The sequence below is a fragment of the Hemicordylus capensis genome, chromosome 3, assembly GCF_027244095.1.
Source record: "Hemicordylus capensis ecotype Gifberg chromosome 3, rHemCap1.1.pri, whole genome shotgun sequence".
Lineage (NCBI taxonomy): Eukaryota > Metazoa > Chordata > Lepidosauria > Squamata > Cordylidae > Hemicordylus > Hemicordylus capensis.
Window position 1 is genome coordinate 193,905,744 of NC_069659.1, and position 22,380 is coordinate 193,928,123.

Consider the following 22,380-nt stretch of genomic DNA (forward strand, 5'->3'; position numbering starts at 1 on the left):
AATAAATGCCTTATATATTGATTTGAGACTATGAATTGGCTACAAGTTACTTTACTCTCAGCATACACGCATGCCTAACTAAATCCGCTGTGTTGTGCCTCTGTGCACTCTGCTATAATGAGAAAGGGATTCTCTCACCACAGAGAATTTCCAACAGTGAGGGTAAACACATGCAAAGGCACCTAAGAGGAACTCGGGGGTGGGGTGTGTGAGAATGCTTCATTTGCAGGGAGAGTAGCGTCATCAGTCTTAAAAGCAACAGTGCTCTATCCCCTTCCCAAGAAGCCCTCCCTAGACTCGGATTTGTGGCATTTATTGGCCAGCCTCCGATTTGCCATTCTTGGGCAAGGTGCTCAAGCGGATAGTAGCAACTCACCTTCAGGGGTAACTGGATGAAATGTATCATCTCAATCCCTTTCAAACTTGCTTTGTCCCAGTAAACATGCATGGCTATTTACAATAGACTTCTACTGAGTATGTTCCAATGTCTCAAATAAGACCAAGTGAGCTGTTCACCCCTATCAAAGGCATCAGCTAATCACTGGAACTGTTTTTAGTAGAAACTGTGAACTGGTTGGTTGTGACTCCATGAGGACAGCACCATGCCCACATTTTTTATTTTATTATTTATTTATTTGATTTGTATACCGCCCTTCCAAAATGGCTCAGGGCGGTCAAAATGTACAACACTACCCCAAAATAGTACTGCTGTATAGCTGTGCTCTGAAAGAAGAGATGGGCAGCTGGATGATGTAGTTCCATCACAAAATTGTCAACACCTTTAAAGGGACACAACTGAGGATTTGGGTTGGGTCTTCTTCCCTTGACCACTCTAAACTAGTGGTTTTTTACATGGGGTCTACCAGAATAAATTGCGACTGGGAATGCTGGAGTTGTAATTCAGCAATATCTGGCAGACCCCACACTAAGAACAACTGCTCTAAACTCTATCTAAATTTTCCACAATTTCCCCCTTTGTTCAGTGCCCTGAACTTAACTTCCCTGCCTTTGAAAAAAGCCAATGAGGGAAGAGAACACAAGCACGTTGATGAACAGCAGTAATGCCCCATGCAGAAATACCAGAAAGGAGAGAGCCAGGGATTAAGAAATGTAATGAGCTTTGCCCTATACTGGAGAGACCTGGTTCAGAATTAATAGCCTTTCCAAGCAATTTGGATTGTGCTTTTCAGAACATTCCATCCTGCCCCTGTCCCCTTCAAAGTTTAACCCCTAACTAAGGACTGGTCTCACTGTTAGCTGTACTATACAACGTTTAAATCACTGTGATTTAAACATTTATACAACGTTTAAATCACTGTAATTGACTTCCACTTGAAAGGACTACCTGAACATGCTTTGAACTTTCCTCCTGCCAGCATTCACTCCCAGTGAAAAAGGCATATCCAGTTCAGTTGGGCAAAAGCAGCCCAAGGATGTCTCTGTCAGAAATCAGCACATTCAAATCATCCAGCAAGTCAAACAAGATTCAGACTTGGGGTGAAATCACATGTCTTGTCTTAAGGAGGCTATCATTAGAGCATATTTGAAAACAACTCCACTGGACCCCTCAGAGTTAGGCCACTATAGGCCCATCTCTAATCTCCATGGTTAGGGAAAGGTGATTGATAGAGTGGTGGCCAGACAGCTCCAGACAGTCCTAGGGGGAACTGATTATCTAGTAGGTGGCACTGTTCGACAGTGGTTCCATTCCTACCTCTCGGATAGAGTCCAGATGGTGTCACTTGGAGACTGTTGCTCTGCAAAGCAAGGGTTACTGTATGGAGTCCCACAAGGCTCTATACTGCCTCCTATGCTCTTTTTAACATCTACATGAAACCACCTAGAGAGATCACCAGGAGATTTGGTGCAGGGTGTTATCAATATGCTGATGACATCCACATCTATTTTTCCCTATCATCCAGGAAATTGATATCATCCCTATCATCAAGAAATGGCATAACCTCTCTAAATGCCTGCCTGGAGGCAGTAATGGGCTGGATGAGGGATAACAAACTGAAGTTGAATCCAAATAAACGGAGATATTGATGGGGGGGGGTCAAGACCCAAGAGATGGTTTAGAATTGCCTGTTCTCGATGGGGTTACACTCCCCTTGAAAGATCAGGTACTGTACATAGCTTGGGAGTGCTCCTGGATGAAAACTCTCTCTGGTTTCTCAGGTTGAGGCAGTGGCCTGGAACGCTTTTTATCAGCTTCGGCTGATACGTAAGTGACATCCATTTCTAAATGGAGTTAAATGACCTTAAAACAGTATTACATATGCTGGTAACCTCCAGACTTGGTTACTGTAATGCACTCTATGTGGGGCTGCCTTTGTATGTAGTCCGGAAACTACAACTGGTACAGAATGTGGCAGCCAGATTGGTCTCTGGGACAACCCAAAGGGACCATATAACACCAATTGTGAAATTGCACTGGCTAACGATATTTTTCTGAGCAAAATACAAAGTGCTGATTATTACCTATAAAGCCCTGAACGGCTTGGATCCAGGGTACTTAAGAGACTGCCTTCTTTGTCATGAACCCTGCCATCTGAGGAGGTCTGGTTACAGTTGCCACCAGATCATATGGTGGCAAACTCAGGGCCAAGCCTTCTCTGTGGCTGTCCCAGGGCTTTGGAATGCATTCCCTGTCAAAATAAGAGCTTCTTCATCTCCAGTTGCTTTCCAAAAGACCATTAAGAAACGCCTGTTTTCCCATTAAAATCAATTAAAATTAATTAATTGTCTTATTCTGTGAAAGTGTTTTAATTGTTTTGGTTTTATATTCTAACTAGAGATCTATATATCAGGTGGTGTATAAATATGATAAATAAATAAAAATTAATATGGCAGAAATATTTGCTATGTGCACTGTGGCAAATGCCAGTGTAGACAGTGGCTGACATCCTAATGAAGCGTACACACTGGAACGGTCTGCAAGATGCAGTGGAAGCCCCAGTAATCTCGAGCTTGTGCTCTTGCACAAAAGTGCTAATACTTTTGAGAAGTGCCTGTACTCCAGAAACATTCTATAAGAGCAGAAACACATTACTTAGGGTCATCAGCATGTTTATGTTTTTAAAGAGCACTTCCAGAGTACAGGTAGTTCTCAGAAGTATTAGCACTTGTGCGCAATAGTGCAGACTGGAGGAGTTGTGCAAGGACTCCCGCTGCACCCCCCACAGACCCGACTAATGTGCATGCTTTGTTAGCCAGAATGTCAGCCAGTAACATTTTGAGAAGAGAAGTGTTGTTTGCAAATATGCAGTGGAACCATAGACACTGGTATGTTTCCCCGTACATACTCCATACATCTCCATATGTTTCTCCATACATACAGAAACATACTCCGCAGTATGTTTCTCCATTTGTTTATGGGAATACATCTCCCTTTCACATCACACATTCAGCTAACATATCTATATGTTATATATGTATAACATATATACACATTTTAACAGTCTACCTTGTGCAGTTGTGGGCTTTCTTTCTCCAGAGATTCTCATTCAGAGGCTGGAGGACCATCTGTCAGGAATGCTGTAGCAGTTTCATGCACTGAACAGGTGGTTGGACTAGAAAACCTCCAAGCTCATTTCCACCTCTAACATTCTAGGGTTCTATGTTTGTCTAGAGTGGCCACAGAACCTTCTAGTAATTCTCCTTGTACAATGTCACTAAAGATTGTTTCAGTACAGTATTTCAAGCAATGAAATCTGTAAGCACACATTTCTGAGATACAATTTGCATTATGTATGAACAATGTATGGCATTCTGGGGAGATGTATGGCATTTTGAGGGGAATTCCTTAACCAACTCCCTGCCTGAATAGGGCCATATTTGCCAGAGAAAGGCAAAGGCCTGCAATGCGAATAGGATTGCCTCCATATGAAGATATGAGCTGGAGGAGCGAGGGAGCTCCTTCTTTTACCGCTAAAATCCTTAAGGATTCTTTGCTATGTAACTCAGTAAAAGTAATCTCAGTTGGCTGATCATATAAGCTTTAACTGATTAAATCTGCATACATTTTATAGTGTAGTCAGCACACAAGATAGCAGGATACTGCAGGATTACTGAACAAACATTTATTAATAAAAATCCTTGGGAAAACATGTAGGATAACTGAATTTATCTGAGGCATCAGCCTCAATCTAGCAGCAAAGCCACTGTCTGTTGCTGTCTAACAACAATATATATATTGTAAACTGCCCAGAGACATTTTTGTGTGGGGTGGTATATAAATGCATTAAATAAAATAAATAAATAAACAAACAATCCTTAACTCCACTCTCCAGTAATAATTACTAAGCAGGCTGAGGTCTTGTCTTAAAGTAACATTGTCTTTAACACTTCCCACAATACACATCACATTTGCATATTGTCAAAATCAATAGTTCTGAATAATAATAATAATAATAATATGATGATGATGATGATGATGATGATGATGATGATGATAATGATAAGGTAATAAGGTGAGAGCTATGCCAAGGTCCAACCATACTGGACAGGTCTCACCAGAGGAGCCAGACAAAGAGTGCCTCTCCCATCAACAATATGGTGAGACGTAACTTTAATAAATCTATACCTGATCGGTCATCGCCCGGGTCAACAAGGACCGCACCAGGTGCTGGAGTCCCTGGACATCTGGTGGCAAGTGGGCAACAGGACTCAGGATCTTCAGTTGAGCAACCAGGGCTGGAGACTGCAAGGTTACTGGAAGAAACGTCGCTTAACCGAAAAAAATATATGAAAAATGCCAACAAGGAAATAATGATCTGCTATTACAAGTCTAGTCCAACTAGAAGAGGTTATTTAAAAAGAATGTACCAAATTTGGAAAGAGAAGCATCCAGATACAGAAATAACAGAACAAAGGCTAGCAGACCAGAGAAGATACATAATAAGAAATAAAGTATTCACAGGAGTTGAGCTGGAAGAACTGCAAAGAGCAACACAGGCTCAAGATATGGAAGAAGAATTACCACCAACTGAAGAAGTTGCTCAGGCACAGGTGGAGGAGGTGTTGGAAATAGAGGATGCCACTGTTGCTGAACAGTTTCAGAATCAAAACCAGGCAACCTCCCCTTTGCCTTCACCTCAAAAACCCGAATGCCATTTAACAGAAAAGCAACAAGAAATAACTGAGCACATGAACCAAACAACCACCAGGGTTTGACTTCCAGCTCTAAAAACAGTTGCTAAAAAACAACTTACTCGGGCATTAAAAGATGACAATGCTGCACTTGCAGAAATAACAACCAAGAATTTGCAAGAAACAAACCAACTAATGTACAGTTCAGCAACAATAACAACACAAGAGCTCGGATATAAGATCAATGGACCTGTAAAAAAAGAAAGCAGTACATCCCCTAAATGCAAGATTCGATTAGAAAATAAAATCTCCAGGCTCAGATCAGATGCTAGTAAATTGAAAGATATGAAAGACAAGAAGCTGAAGAATGAAAACACCAAACAATATCTGATCCAAAAATACCACCTAGATTCAAGGAAAATTAGAGAAGTCCTGGAAATAATAAAGCAGCAAATAACAGCAGCGTCAAAGAAGATTAGCAGATACGAAGCCAGAATCACACAACAAAGGCAGAATCTCCAATTCCAGTCAAATCAGAGACGTTTCTACCAAAGCATAGAAGGAGAAACTGCAAGAAACGTAGAAACACCAAATAAAGAAGAAACAGTGCAATTCTGGCGGAAATTATGGGACAATCAAATAGATTATAATAAAAAAGCAGGCTGGATGAAAGAAGTCGAAAAATGTAACCAACAAATGCAAGATCTAATAATAACACCAGAATTAATAAGTGAAAGAGCAAAGAAAATTAAAGATTGGACTGCTCCAGGCGACGATGAACTGCATGGCTTCTGGCTTAAACACCTAACAAGCCTTCATAAACAACTATCAAAACAGTTCAATCACATTATGAAAGGCGGTGATATTGAACAATGGCTAACAACTGGGAAAACTCATCTCATCATGAAAGACCCAGCAAAAGGTGCAGTTCCAAGTAATTATAGACCGATAACCTGCCTGCCAACCATGTTCAAATTATTAACTGGAATAATAGCAGTTGAAGTGATGTAACACTTATTAACTAATAAGCAGCTTCCAGTTGAACAGAAAGGAAATTGCCCGAACATTAGAGGCACAAAAGACCAGCTGCTGATTGACAAAATGATTTTAGAAAATTGCAAGAGAAGAAAAACAAATCTAAGTGTTGCATGGATTGACTACAAGAAAGCCTTCGATTCATTGCCTCACACATGGATACTAAAATGTTTAGGAACTACTGGTGTCAGCAAAAACATTCAGATATTTATTTTTAAAAAGCAATGAGCATCTGGAGTACACAGTTAACAATCAATGGCGAGACACTTGGACAGGTTAGCATTAGAAGAGGCATTTTTCAAGGGGACTCTCTATCCCCTCTGTTGTTTGTAATCGCCATGACCCCACTTTCACAAATACTAAACAAACCAGGCCTCGGATACCAAACATCTAAAACATCAAGTAAAATCAACCATCTGCTGTACATGGACGATCTGAAGTTGTATGGAAAGTCCCAGTCAGAAATCAAATCACTGCTAAACACTGTCCGTTTATTCAGTAGCGATATAGCAATGGCGTTTGTACTAGACAAGTGTGCTGCATTAATAATGAAAAGAGGAAAAATAAGAAAAACAGAAGGAATAGAACTGCCCAATGGAAGCAACATCAAGAACCTGGAAGAGAAAGAACATTACAAATACTTGGGCATTCTCCAGGCTGATAACATTGTACAAACTGAAGTTAAAAGAAAAATTGGAAGTGAATACATCAGGAGAGTTAGAAAAATCCTCAAGTCCAAACTCAATGGCGGGAACACCATACAAGCCATAAACACCTGGGCTATACCTGTTATCAGATACACTGCAGGAATAATAGACTGGACCCAGGCAGAGCTAGAGAAGCTGGATCTTAAGACCAGGAAAATCATGACCATCAATCATGCTCTGCACCCCCGCAGTGATGTAGATAGGCTATACCTCCCTCGCAGCTCAGGTGGAAGAGGAATGCTGCAAGTCCATCAAACAGTCGAGGAGGAGAAAAGAGGCCTTGAAGAATATATAAGGGACAGTGAAGAAGATGCACTTCAAATGGTCAATAACTAGAAACTATTCAACACCAATGAAACAAAGCAGGCCTACAAGAAAGAACAAGTCAAGAACCGAGCAGAAAAATGGAGAAATAAGCCCCTGCATGGTCTATATTTGCACAATATAAGTGGAAAATCAGACATAACCAAGACCTGGCAATGGCTTAAGAATGGCAACTTGAAGAAAGAAACAGAGGGTTTAATACTGGTTGCACAAGAACAGGCACTAAGAACAAATGCAATAAGAGCAAAAGTAGAAAAGTCAACAACAAATTGGTGGGACCATACAATTGAAAAAGTGGTAGAAAATGAAGATGTAAAAATATTATGGGACTTGCGACTACAAACAGACAAACATCTGCCACACAATACACCAGATATAACTGTAGTCGAGAAGAAAGAAAAACAAGTCGAAATAATCAACATAGCAATAGCAGGGGATAGCAGAATAGAAGAAAAAGAAATAGAAAAAATCACAAAATACAAAGATCTACAAATTGAAATTGAAAGGCTGTGGCAGAAAAAGACCAGAATAATCCCAGTGGTAACTGGCGCCCTGGGTGCAGTTCCAAAAGACCTTGAAGAGCACCTCAATACCATAGAGGCCACAGAAATCACCATCAGCCAATTACAAAAAGCAGCTTTACTGGGAACAGCCTATATTCTGGGACGATATCTATAACAACTGACAATAAAATTCTGGCATCCCAGGTCCTTGGGTAGGACTCGATGTCTGGATAAAACAAACCAGTCAATAACACCTGTCTGACTATGTAAACAAGAAATAATAATAACTAGTGGGCCCGGGCACAGAGCATCTGTGCCTCTAGTTGGGCTCTGCCCGGGCCCACCGCTGCCGCCCGCAGCTCCGGCCGGGCCCACCGCCGCCGCCCGCAGCTCCGGCCGGGCCCGCCCCTGCCCTAGCCTGCCACCGCCTCACCCGGCTTCCCCCACTGCCTCCTCCAGCTGGACCCGCCGCCTCCTCCGGCTTCCCCCAGGCCCGCTTCCCCTGGGCTCCAGCTTCCCCCGGACCCGCCGCCTCCTCCCGGCCTGGCCTGCTGCCTCCTCCAGCTGGGCCCGCCACCACCCGCGGCTCCGGCCAGGCCCACCGCCGCCTCGCCCAGCTTCCCCGCCACCTCCTCACCTCGCCCGGCCAGGCCCGTCGCCTCGGCTCCTCGGCCTGTCCCCATCGCTGCCAGGCCGGGCCCGCCAGCGGCCATGGCCGCCGCCGCCACTGTTCTCCTGGGTGCGCCAGCCAATCAGGCGCCCCCGCAGCACAGCCAATCAGCTGGGCTGCCGGGACGCATTTTTCCTGGGCACACCCAGGAGAATTATATATATAGATAATAGTGGGTTCTCCTTAGACCAACAATCTGACAGTAAAGTGCAGCAGAAACTTGATGCTCTAGCATCAAGGGATGCTCTAGCTCTAGTTTTCCTACACTGAGCAGGTGGTTGGACTAGATAGCCTACAAGGCCACTCCGTCTCTATGATTCCCCTAGGACTATAACTGCTTCGATTGTCAAACTGTCAAAGCACCAAACTGGCTCATTTGGTGGCGACTCAAAACCAGGCCTTCTCTAAGGTTACTCTGGGGCTTGGGAACATACTTGGAAATCAGAATCTCCCCATCTCTGGTTGTTTTTAAACAACTTTTGAAAGCACTTCTGTTTTGCCAGGCTTTTCATTCATGATGTTTTAAAGTTTTAAAGCTATGGTAATTTTAATCTATTTTATGTGATTTGGGGGTTTTAGTTTCTGTTTAACTAACTAGATTGTAAACTGGCCTGAGATTTTATATAGAGATATAAATTTGACAAATAAGGATATAAATAAATAAAGGATCCTTCCTTTGATTTTATATTAGAGCTGCACAACTTTGGCTCTCCAGTGGTTGCTGGACTACAACTCCCATTATCTCCAGCTAGAGTTGTATTTTTAAGATTCTTCTGTCCAGCTAATCAGGGGACATTTTAATCTATCAATAAGTTTTTAATTGATTCATCAATCTGATGAATCACCTAAATGTTGTCAACCTGTAGTTTTCATGTTGTCCCTTTTTTAATATTTAAATTAAATTATGCAAGCTACAAGGATTTAAGACTCTGGGCACATACATTATATTAGACTCACAAGTATGACCAGCTTGGAAATAAATGAAAATATGGAGCTGCCCTATACTGTCAAATTGTTGGTCTCCCTAGCCTGGGTGATTAGCAATGATTCTCTGGGGTTTCAGGCAAAGGAGATTTTGCTAGGGACTGATCTATACTGTCAGATTGTTGTCATCCTACCCACCCCCAGCACACTGGCCCTACCCACCCTCAGCACAGTACTTCCAGTGACTGTTGCTGGTGTCTATCTTATGTTTCTTTTTAGATTGTGAGCCCTTTGGGGACAGGGATCCATCTGATTGATTTATTATTTCTCTGTGTAAACTGCCCTGAGCCATTTTTGGAAGGGTGGTATAGAAATCGAATGAATAAATAAATAAATAAATAAATAAATAAATATTAAATTAAATCTGTGACCTTAAGCAGGCAAAACACAAGCTATGTGAACTCTGCTGTGTAATCCTCCATACAAATATCCCAAAGTCAAGTGGCTGTACTCTTGAAATGAAAAATTACAGATCCATGTATTGAATTGAAGTTTAATTAAGGTGGCTTTGCTCAGACTGCACTCAGCAGTCTCCTTGGCTTCAAAGGAGAATTACATAGCTGCAAGGGAAATGCTCAGCCTCTCAATATGAAAGTTATTATTTGAGAAAGAATGGGAAGAGATTGAACTCGACTTATGATGATCCAGTAGCTCAACTTGGATGATCCTAAATTATTTGCCAGTTAATTAGCATACAATCCATCCCTTGACATGCCAGCAGATTGCAGGCCCCTGCCCCAGAAGAGCCCATATATATGCCAGCAAATCTATGCTGGCATAGTGTCATTTTAGCTGCTACTGCTGGCAGATGTGTGTCCCTGCAGAGGGGATAATTCATGACAGTTGGAAACTTGGATAGGGGAAGAGAGGGGGACTGCCAATTGGTGAGTGGGGAACTGAGACATGTGAAATGAAAGGTCACCTAGACTCTAGCATAGTTTCACATGTTTGATTAAAGTGTGTCACTGTACCTCTTGGTTGCTGATGCTACCCATTATCAGTAAACACATCTTTCTTTTTTTATTATTAGTATTAGTATTAGTAGTAGTAGTAGTATTTAATCTCCCCACAGGCAACTAGCTAGCCGCATTTCAACCAGGACAGAGACAAGAGATCTATCCTGTCCATCCACCCAGCAGATTCTCAGCAATATTTCCAGCAGTGGTTCATCTAACAGATTGCTACCCATTGGGTTCCTGGAGAGCTCCTATGCCTTTGATAAGTGCTTGACAAACAGGCATGCAAGAACCATATTCTACATGGAGAAGCTGTAACTTTGCTATCTGTCTTGCAGCATCTAAAAGCAGAGGCGTTTCTAGGGAAAATAGCGCCTAGGGCAAGCATTGAAATTGCGCCCCCTGTCCAAACATCTGACACCCATCTTTCAGATAACTTTACCATAATATCAGCTGGAAAATACAAGTCTGAAGGTCACATACAAGACACATATCTGAATATGTGTACAGTGACTTATATTATATTTTTTAAAAAAATTACCTGTAGCCCCTTTGGGGGGCTTCCTAAAGGCCGTGGTTGGGGGTCTGCAAAGGTCCCCCCTCCCCCATGCTGGCCGCTAGGGCTTCACAGGGACCATTTGAGCATGTGCAGTGGCCATTTTTTAAATTTTTTTTTTAAATGGCAACTGAAAACAAAATGGCCACCATGCATGCTCAAGTGGCCTCTGTGAGGCCTAGTATAGCCTAGGGCCTCACAGAGGCCATTTGAGCATGCCCGGTGGCCATTTTGTTTTTGGCAGGCTTTTTTTTTAAAAAAAGTAATTTTAAGAAATGGCGCCACTGGGGCATGTGCCCTGCCTGCCCCACCCTAGATACGCCCCTGTCTAAAAGCACAGGGACCCTACAAAATACATTGCAGACTCCATCCCTCTGTGTTGCTGTCAGGCCTCATTCTAAAATAGTTGCAGTTCTATAAGTAGTGTGATGGCTCCAGTATTTTTCTGCTCTTACAAGCTTTAGCAAATAGCAAATCCATACCCCTCTCATTAGCAAAAAGTTTGTGCACAATGTTATGGAAGTTGTCTGCTTGGAGGCATAGATGCCACAGGAGTATTCAGACTTTTCCTCGGACAATGAGTTCCCACACAGGACTCTTGCCCCTCCTAACACCATAGAGGCATGTGCAGGGGGAGGTGCTATGGTCTCCTTCTGACTACCTGATTCTGCATTGTGTGTGCGGACTGTATTGAATGATATCATGGGGTCATGTGGCAGTTGCTATACATCAATGGGTATCTTCCATATAGGAGTAAATGTAGGGTGATTGTTGCTGTGTAATTGCGGGTGGTGGCAAAGGGATGTTGTGTGCATGTCTGTCACTGTTGTTACATTCACGTTTTGTTTGTACAGCTGCTGTTGTGCTGCTGTCTCTGCTTCTGGTTGAACATGGCTACATTATGCCAGCATGAGCCCTGGTGTAGCAGCTGCCCAGTGTACTGAGACCATAGATACACTGCACTGTCTACATATGAACATGCTTTGCCGACTCAACTATGAGTGCTGGCATATACATATGAACAACAGGTGACTTACACATGTTAACTAACCAATGTTAAAGTGATCTTGGGAGCATGTTCCAATGATTGGAATGGTTTTTCTAAAGTCTAAACTGCAAGAACCAGTACTTGTATTAGAATTTGCGAGTTAACCAATCCAAGGTAAAGTGGCCCTGAATATTCCCAAAGATTTTGTTTCCACCCAACTTTGTCCTGTGGGAGCGAAAAAGGCTCTTTCTGTGTGAACTTCTTAGGTAGATCAGAAATACAATGGTCTTTCCTTAGGGGTTACTTTCAGAGTTGGGACTCACTTTTGTGCCAAACCTATTTTAAAACACCTAGACTGGAGGGCTGCTTGCACAGGGCCATCTACGTTATTGGTCTTCAATAAAGACCCTACCATTTTCTTTATTTTTAAGAGAATTTGTTTTAAGAGAAGATGTGGATGAAAGAGGAGAAAGACATAAAGAGAAAAGGTGGGGGAAGAGTGATGACAATTTTAAATTGTGTTCCCAGTTTTTGGCTCCCCCAAACTGTAAAACATCTAGTTCTCACTCCCCCTTCTCCTCATCTGAGGTAGGATTCCGATTTGTTAAATCTTTATAACTGACAAATCCAATCCAACTGTAATTGTCCCATGCAAAATCCAAGAAAGAAAAAGTGGCATCAACATCAGAAATTCAGGGAAGAAAGTTACATTAGGCAGCAGATCTCACCTGCTCCAGTAGAAATCCCCAGCAGTCGGCAAGTATATTCCAGTGCATTCCAAAAAGCTATTTTTGTCATGCTTGCAAAACAAGAAAGCCTTCAACCTTCCTTTAGGAATTATTGCATTAGACCTGCACTCTGTATGCCTCCACCCAGATGGAGGGAGCCTCAAATCAAGGATCCATGTCCTATGCAAAAGCAATAATCAGATGCTATGCAAAAAGCCAGCCTCCAGCAACACCTTATTCCCACCCTGAACCAGTTGGTACCATTCCTGAGGGCCTTGTCTTGTTCTTTTTGTGCTGCATTGCTCCGTAGGACAATTAATGATTACCAGGCAGAAATGGAGTTTCCACCAGTACCAGAGGGTCCCCTTCTCTGGGCTGTATTTCAGAGCAGGACAAACATAGCCAAAGCATGCAAAACTCTTGTGGCTGCAGAGGCCCCTTAGTGCAGATTAATTGCTATGGGTGGCAATCAGGGGCTTAGAGCTTTACTGGCTGCTTTTCAGAATTCTAGGCTACCAGCACAGAAGGTGTTACAAGACTTGAGTGGGTGCCAGGAATGCTGAAACTATATCCAAAACAAGCCTCAATTTCCCTTTAAGAGATAGTTAAAAGTGCACATCTCAGGAAACTCGTTTTTAAAAAAATATTGTATAGTTTTATATATTGTTCCTAATTCACATTAGAGCTATCGAAACAAACTATCTTCCATTTGGATGAAATGCAACAAAATGATATATAGCTACATACATCTGTTGAAGTCCAAGAAATAGATTCATTTTAGCCTGAAACATATTTAGCTTAAATTGACGATTAGTGTTCCTGATTCACCACAAATTGGTTAATTAGTCTCTGCTAAGTCACAGATCTTCCATAACTGTGCTGTTGCTATTATTGGTGTTTTCCAGCAACATGCAATTTCACCATTCAGTACAAGTGCATTCATAACAAATTCAAGCTTAGTATCCAACATTACATTGACCTGTAATGCAGACTGCTGATTTTCACAATGTCTGAAGGTTGCTGCAGAACACACCAATATAGTGGTAATAATAATCTTCATTATCAGCTCCATCTTTCTAGTCTATATTTACATGACTGATGCTACTGGCAGGCAGGCAGGCACACGCGCGCACACACACACACCCCAACCAATCACAACCTGCCAAACACAATGACAGCATCACATACAGATGGCAAAAAGCCTTTAAAAAAACAACCTGAAAAATGAACAGGGAGAGAAGGAAGGAAGGAAATTACAGCATAACACCTAGACAGCTAACTCAGGTGCAGATATGCCTCACACGCTGTCAGAAATCCACCCTGATGCCTCCCAAGTCCAGGGCTGTGATTTGTTTTATTTAATTTATAATCAATTGTGTTACCATGTTCATGGAATTCAGTGGGTTATTACTTTCTTTCTCTGCCACTATATGATTATGTTTATGTAGTGATCAGCCTCCCCTCCCTCTAAAGAGTTAACAGGGAGTGAACCCTAGTCTTGACTGACAGGCTGGTGAACTCCAGGGCAGCCAATCAGTACACTAGGTGAGTGGGACCTAGAGTGTGGTTGCTGGGTTCTGGGAATAAGAACCTAGGTTGCTGGTTCTGGGAATAAGAAGGGCGATCCATGCTGGAGAAGCATGTTAGGGATTTGTGAAACCTTTCGGATACAAAACATTTTGTACTCAAAATGGGCCATTTCGGGTGTTTTGTAGACAAAACAAAATGCCCATTTTCCAAATCCAAAAGTTTTGTAAACAAAACATCTCTGTTTCGGCTGCAAAACGTTTTGTTGTTTCAGATCTCCGTTTTGTGGAGATCTCTGAGTCAGTCTCCATTTTGTGTTTGACATCTCTTTGAATTTCCCACCCTTCCAGCCTTCCAGTTGGTGACCTAAACATGGGCTGACCTGCTGATGATTCCCTTCTTGTTCCGCACTGGCTCTTTTGCCTCTTGCCACTCTTTACTGACCCCACATTAGCCAGGGGAAGGGTTGAAGAAGGGGCAAGGATGGGGGGGGAGTTCAAGGAGGGGTTTTCCATTCATTCAACAATTTAGTTACTTATTCGCCATTCTGCCTTTCTGCCTCATTGAAGAGAGAGAGAACTAGTTTGCATGGCATGGCATGCCTCAAGTTGCCATGATGATGCCATGCCATTACCTATGCCTGCCTGCCTTGTTGCCAGCCTGAGCCCAGCCTGCCAGCCTGCTATGTTTACTGCATGCCAGCCTGGGAATGGATTTATCTGCTGCATTGCTTTTTTGTTCCGGAAGATTTTTTTTCACGCCCTTGAGAGATGTCATGCCATTGTCTATGCCTGCCTTGTTGCCAGCCTGAGCCCAGCCTGTAGATTCTCTGGTAGCATATGAGATTTTCAACAACAAACCATGAATCCACTCTCATATGCTACCAGAGAATCTACACTCAAAACATCTCAGAAACAACAGAACCCAGTACCCCATAGGTTAGCAACCCATGGGGGTGGTTGGTACCCTATGTGCTCTACACCACCACTCGCTCTGGGCCACCCCGGAGCCACCCAAGTGCAGTTATGGGGCTGCTGAAACCTCCATCATTCCCTATGGGGAAGAGCCTTAAAGACATGTAAACTCCATTAAATCTTTAAAAATCACCTTTCTGCTCAATTCCTTTGAAATAATTCTGGCAGCTTCCTTGCCCCCACTGGGCACGACCATCCACCCTACTCTGCTCTGGGCCACCCCCTCCCCCCCCCCAACATGAAGCTATACTTTTGCTGAAACCATTATTCCCTATGGGAAAAATCTTAAACTTCAAAAATTCACCAAATATCAGCCCTTTGCCCAATTCCTCTGAAATTTGGTTGGTAGCTTCCACCCATTTGGCGCTACCACCCCCAGCCACTAGTTTTGTCCCAGGGCCATTTTTAAAAAATGTTTCAAAATGTTTACAAAATCCAAAATGTTTCAGATTCATATTTTGCAATTTCGAACAAAGAACAAAATTGGAGTGTTTCAGATTGGCTGTTTTTGAACAAAGAACAAAATGGGGGTGTTTTGGATTCAGGACAAAAAAAAAACAGAAAAAAAAAACGCACAACCCTACTTTGAACCAAGGAATCTAACCAGGTAGCTCAATATTACAGCCTTAATGAGTGACCACTGAATCCCTCGGTGAAGCTTTCTTTTTGAACACATTTCATTTCTCTTCTTTCCTCCATTGGGATGGAGTTTGGTGCTTTTGATAGCTTCTGTGGAGGAACAACTGCCTATCCCTCCTAACTCTTTGCTGCTGCCACCACGTAGACGTTTTGTATGGCTAGGTCCACTACAACAAACCTTTGTCCACAATTAACAAACCCCCAAAATACTCAGTAGAGTGGAGAGGCTTATAGGCATGGAGAGGAGAGAAATCAATAAGCTTCAACTCTTTATAGAATAAGAAAGTTTACTTAAAAAGAAATCAGTTCCATTAAGACACGACTATACCCTAACCCTAAAAACAGTTAACCAAAGAACATCTCAAGGAAAATAAAAGGCTGGGGAAACCTCAGCCACTACCTGACCCTACACTGATCCCTGCACAGAGTTCTCTTTCTTTTCTCTCTTCTCCGCCTCCGGCTTGCTGGGCAGTCTCTGGTCCTAGTCTAGGCACAGGTTTGGGGCTCAGTGCAGCCCAGCCCTTCTAGGATTTCTGCTGCTGTCTTCAGAGGGGCTTTCCTGCCAACTTCTCCACTGCAGACAGATTCTCCTGGTACAACGTTGCCTTCCAAACCTCATGTCCTAGACTGGGAGCTTTTGTATACACTAACAGATTTCTTCCCTTTCCCCCAACTATGTGGTGTGCTTTACATCAGTTTGTTGGTAAAACCTCTTTTTAAACCAGTGATAACCTTAAGCAAGCCGATGAATATTGTTCAAAAAAAGTCAACAGAGATTTTATAACTAGAACTTTCCAAGAGTTTGCAAGGCTAGTTTTTCTCCTCTTCACATCTAGGCAAGGCAGTTCTATTTGCAGTCCTAAAGCGTGCTTTCCTCTTGTCATCTTAATGATTATGGAAATGCTCTAGTCAGTGGCTCTTCCTGGCATTTGCTGCAGTGTTTTAAGAAAAAATCGCTTAAACCCAGAATTTGGGTGCACCAGCTCTTCAGCCATGACACCAGTGACATCCCCTCCTTCTGGCCTGCTACTGCAGCCCTTGGCCAGATCCCCATTGACCAGACCACTCACGGACTTGCCCTCCTGGAGATCCTGGTTCTGCTCAGCCCGTTCAAAGGGGGTGAGAACCACATGGGGATCCTCTCCTGGGGTGAAGACAACGGAGCCCTCAGGGGTAACCTCGGCTGGCTGTTGCTGTCGAGGCAGAAGCATCTCTGGCTCCTGTTCATGCTGCTTGGGGTAAAGGTGCTCCTATTCCTCCAGTGGGTGCTATGCCTCTCGCTGCTCTCTCTCCCCACTTGAGCAGCTCCTCTTCTTTGCCAAGTTCGGCAACCAGCTTGCAGAGCTGTGCCCACTGCATGCAGACGTAAGTTTGGGTAGGGTATAAGATAGATAGATAGATAGATAGATAGATAGATAGATAGATAGATAGATAGATGATCTCCTGCTAGATGGCGGTGTGCCTCCAGCTGGGCAAGACGCTCCACATCTTGTTGGCACTGATGGAACTCTTCTTCTGGGGTTTTATGTTTTGGCCAGGGTTGCTCTGGGCCTCGCGGTGGCTGTGGGCTATTTCTGGACACAGTCATTCCTGGAGTCCTCTCGTTCTTGCTCGAAGAAGTCTGCTGGTTGGGAAAGAAGACGATGAGAGAGTGAATGAGAGCCCAGCTTGGTTTGGGAAAGGGGCAGAGGGCCCTGCCTGCCCACGAGGAAAGAAATAGGCTTCAGGGCTGGAATTCCCAAAGGGTTAGAGAAACGGCATCCTCACCTGAATTGGGACAGAAGGACTGCCAGGAGTTCTCAGTCCTCCCCGAATTCGAGAGCTCCCCGGAAGCAGTTGTCTGGTTGGGAATGAAGAAAAGAGTATTAATTACAGCACATCTTGACTTTGGAAAGGGGCAGAGGGCCCCTGCCCACCCCCAAGGAAAGGAGGCGGTTTCTGGACAGGGATTCCCAAGGGGGGAGCGGCAGAGATGGTTTCCTAGCTGCAGTTTGGCCACAAGGCCTTCCCAGGGAGCGCCATGTTTCTCTGGGGGTTTGGGTTGGGATGTCAGGGCCCTGGCTTTGGGGAGGGCTCTGGGGAGGGCCAGGGAGAGGGAGGGAGTGGGCTCCTATGAGACCCATGGTGGGCCAAGAGGGGTAGCCGCCAAGGACCAGAAGGAGGAGGGGGCTTCCCTCCTTCAGGGTTCTGGACCGCTTCACTGTCTAGAGCCTGACAGTGATCACAGGGCAGGCTGTGAAAGCTAGCAGACGGGTGGAGAAAGCAGAGCCGTGAGCGGGCTGTCTTTCGAGCCAGGCCACCCCCTCCCTGGCCCCCCAGTCCCCTGAGAAATGGGGCACCTCCTCCTCACCTCCAGCATCCTGCGCAGGTGGCTCTGATGGCCCTGGCTTGCTGCTCTACCCAGCTGGCGGCAGCGAGAGAGGCAGAGAGGCAGCAGCGAGGGAGGCAGCAGGGGCCACCTGGTTCCTCCACCCACAGATGCACCACTATGGGGCGGCAGCTGGCCCAGAGGCTGCGGACTCCCCTGGTTCATCCGGGGGGGCCACTCTACTGGTCCTCCTGGCCAGGAAGGCTTGGATCCTGCCCAGCCTAGAAGAGAAGAGGGAAATGGTGAGAACAAGGCCCTTGGGCAGAAATCTTGGGGGCAGAGAGGGAGCCCTGTGGGGGAACCCCTGCAGAGCAGCTAGGGAGATGTTACCAGCAACGCTGATTCTGCCTGGATTCTAGGAGCCTCCCTGATTGCAGCTGCATCTCCAGGCTTGGAGATTGCACTTTGGATATGCTCAGGAGCTTCACAGCAATGTGAGCTCTCAGTTTCTAGTATCCTTGGGGAACAGGTCACTTAGTTGTCAACAGGCTCGTTGCCCCTAGATTTGGCTGCAAACAAAACAAATTGGAACAGGCTTGTAGTTCCCACTCTTGACATGCTCAGAGCCTCACAGGATTGTGGGCTCATCACTTTTCAGTCTATGGGGATAGGTCAGTTAGCAGGCAGTGGGACAATTGCCCCCGGGTTCACCAGCTATGAAGCAAATTTAAACGGGATTAGCCTTGCGCCTTTCCTTCTATTGAGAATGTCTAAGCAGACCCGAGTTAGCTTCCGACTGAACTTCAAGGTCTCTCTGTCCAGAGACTGACTCCGTTACCTCCCCTCCTTGGTTGCCTCAAACAAGCTAAGCCAATCATCACAGCAGGAGAGCAAATAAGGCACTGCGAGAACGCTGCTCCCCTCCCCAGCAAAAGAGCTCAATGGGCCATAGGAACTCAGGAGATGCACTCATTAAAAGCACTGATCAGTTTACTGGTCCTTCCACCCTGACAGAGAAGTCCATGCACATCCATTCAGTCCATTTACATACAGGTTGTTCTTGCCCTGTTCACGCCATTGTGCTTATACAGTACTAGCACACCCCACAAAGACACTGGATGCTTTTGAGATCAACAGCAATTCCCCTCCTCAGGAAGGAGAAGGAACCAGCATTTTGCCCCAAGGCATGTTTTGGGCTATAACTGGGTTGCTTCAACCAGTGCGCTTCCTTTGATCTCTACACCTTGGAGCTACCTGCTGTTTGAGCGCTTGACCTGACACCCGCCATCACATCTGGCCATGCCTCGCTCATCGCACCATTCCCGCTCTCAGCCTGCAGATCGGCCTTCCTCATTGGCCTGATCTGCCAAGCATGCCTCGCTGCTATGAGAAGATGGCTACACTGGAACCAGACCCCTTTGGAATCTACTGCTACTGCTTAACCCCCCAATGGCATTTGCTTCTCTACCGCTGCCTCCCAATACCCCTCCATTCCAGAGGAAAGAGGTCCTTTGGTTGCATCAGAGCCATAAGGAGTGAGGTGGTATACTAACTACTGTGCCCCTCTGGGCTTCTCCCTATCCCTCTGGGCTTCTCCCTATCGCCTCAATCCAAAAACCTGTTTCTCTGAAGCCTTCTTCCTCTAGCCAGCCTGGAGTTCATTGAATTCAGACACCAAGCTCAAACAACCTCTTTGGAAGTTACCTGATTAACCCCAGTGACGTTTTTGAGTAATAATATTGCCTTAATCAACTCTTTTTCCACTGTAGCCCTAAACCCTTCAATAAATCGATTGTATTTGTGAACCTCAAGCTACTCTCTGTCAGTTCATTTCCCCGGGTTCAGAACTTTGCACCAATTTATTCTGATGTGGGACTGCTCCACTTATTCCCCCGCCAAACAAGCCCTAACGCATTTAGGAGTGTTTTGCCCATCACCCCATAGCAGTTCCATTAACAGAATATTTTTCTAAACCATTTTTAAAATTTTATGATTGGTTGGATTACTTTTTATTGACTGCTATTATTGCTTTCAGTTGTGCACACTGCCTTGAGATAACAACAAATATTTATATACATTTATATCAATGTTTTTCTAAACCATCTTTAATTTTTTAATAATTGGTTGGATTGCTTTTATTGACTCTTGTGCACACTGCCTTGATACAACAACAACAACAACAAAATATTTATATACTGCTTTTCATCAATCATTCCCTAGCGGTTTACATCAAGAAATAAATAAATAAATAAGATGGCTCCCTGTCCCCAAAGGGCTCACACTCAAAAATGAAACATAAGATAGCCACCAGCAACAGCCACTGGAAATACAGTGCTGGGGGAGGATAGGGCCAGTTCCTCTCCCCCTGCTAAATAAAGAGAATCACGTTAAAAAGGTGCCTCTGCCCAGTAAGCAAGGGTATTATTAGGTGGTTTGGAAATGAAATGGAAAGGAAGAATTAAAGCAAGACTTACATAATCAGCAGGATGGTTGTTCTTCTCCGATGAAGAATTTCAGCCTAACCTAACACTAACACTGAACCTAACTAAATTTAACTCAAACAGAACAGCAAAAAACAAAACTCCCCGAACTAAACCAAGACTAGTCCCCACCCCTCCCCACCCTTCCCTCTCCAATGAATACTATGAAACCCAACCCTGACCTAACTAAATCTAACTCAAACAGAACAGCAAAAACCAAAACTCCTCGAACTAAACCAAGACTAACCCCCACCCCCTCACAACCCTTCCATCTCCAATGAATACTATGAAACCCAACCCTGACCTAGTTGAGTTAGATTTCTAGTTGAGTTAGATTTATAACTCAACTAGAAAAGCAAAAAACTGAAAACTACTAGAAACTAAAACTAACCCCAACCCCAGCCGCCTCCCCCTCCCTATCCCAAACAAATCCCCGCTTCAAATCACTCCGATACTCTCCCTCTACCCTTTACTCAGTCTCTCTCTCTCTTTCTCTCAATCACTCTCAAAATTTCGCTCAATCTTGCTCTAAAGGACTTTCGCTCTCTCAGCCTCTCTCTCAGACACCTGCTCTCTTCCATTCTCACATTCATTCAAGGGAACCAGCGATGATTCCTTCCACAGGACACCATAGCGACAGGTGACATCACAAAGGGGGGCGCATCATCAGCTAACTGCCAACTCAACAGTCCCTGGTCCTCTGGGTCTAGAGCCAGTGTGGTGTAGTGGTTAGAGTGTTGCACTAAGACCAGAGAGATCCGAGTTCAGATCCCCTTTCAGCCATAACTCTCACTAGGTGACTCTGGGAGAGAAGCCACTCTGACTTCTCTCTCAGCCTAACCAACCTCATAGCGTTATTGTGAGCAGAGACATAACCATGTACACCACTGTGGCCAACTTGGAGGAAGAGGAGGAAATAAATAAATAAATAAATAAATAAATAAATAAATAAATAAATAAATAAATAGACAGACAAACAAATACACCTTCCTTGGGGCACCTGTGGTTCTTCCTGGGGTCTCTCCCTTCCCGGCCACATCCCCCTTACCTGAGAGGCCTCCACCTTGCCCATTATTGCTTGAGGGGCACCATCCCAAATCCCTCCTGGGAGACCCTTCTTTGAACTCCTTCTTTGCTGCTGTCAACTCCAAAGGACCCAAGGAGGAGTCCTCCTTTACCGTGTTAAAAATACAAGGCCCTCCTTCCTAGAGCAGTGTCTCTTCCATAGAGGACTCAATATACAGGTGGTTCTACCTTCGCCATCCAGAGTAGCATGTCACCTGTCCTGATGCTTCATAAAAAACATTCCCACCAGAAGCGGGCACGGCTTTAATTTTAAAATGAGTTTTAAAGCTGATTTGCATTTTCTTTTCACTTTTGGGGGGTCTGTTATGGTTTAATGTGTTATGTGTTTTTATTGTATGTTTTAATCTTCTGTTGTGAGCAACACAGAGAACAAATTGTTATGGGATGACTAACAAATAATGTTTGTTTGTTTATTGATGATGGCGATGATGCTATTTACACACAGTCTGCCAGATGTTATTAACTGGATTTGGCACTAGAGATGTGCACAAAACTGGTTTGCCTGATTTGGTTTGAATTCGAACTGTTTCAAACCTGTTCAAACCAGTTTGGACATCCAAAAATTGGTAGGATGGTAGCTGGCACCCAGGGGTACCTGCCAACCAAACCCCAAAGCAATCGGACACTTGTACAATTTTTTATGAATTTTTGAAAAATATTTTTATTTTTTTCTCAAGGGTATAGTGGGACTCGAAACAGCCCATTATTTGTTATTGTGGAGCACCCATGAGTGCCAACAACCATGCCAACACCAAAGCAATTGGACACCCCTAAGATTTTTTATGAATATTTGAAATATTTTTAATTATTTTTCTCATAGGGTA

General features: G+C 44.1%; 1 long non-coding RNA gene across 2 annotated transcripts; it reads right to left on the reverse strand.

Annotated features, from left to right (window-relative positions):
• Nucleotides 1-16,669: 16,669 nt before the first annotated feature.
• On the reverse strand, nt 16,670-18,241 carry LOC128348977 (uncharacterized). Of its 2 annotated transcripts, none has more exons than XR_008318463.1 (3): nt 18,033-18,241; nt 17,450-17,522; nt 16,670-17,303 (listed from the first exon to the last, which is right to left on the reverse strand). It is a non-coding gene; the product is annotated as an uncharacterized LOC128348977 (long non-coding RNA). The 2 variants fall into 2 exon arrangements; XR_008318465.1 differs by having other exon boundaries at nt 16,670-17,306.
• Nucleotides 18,242-22,380: the final 4,139 nt, after the last annotated feature.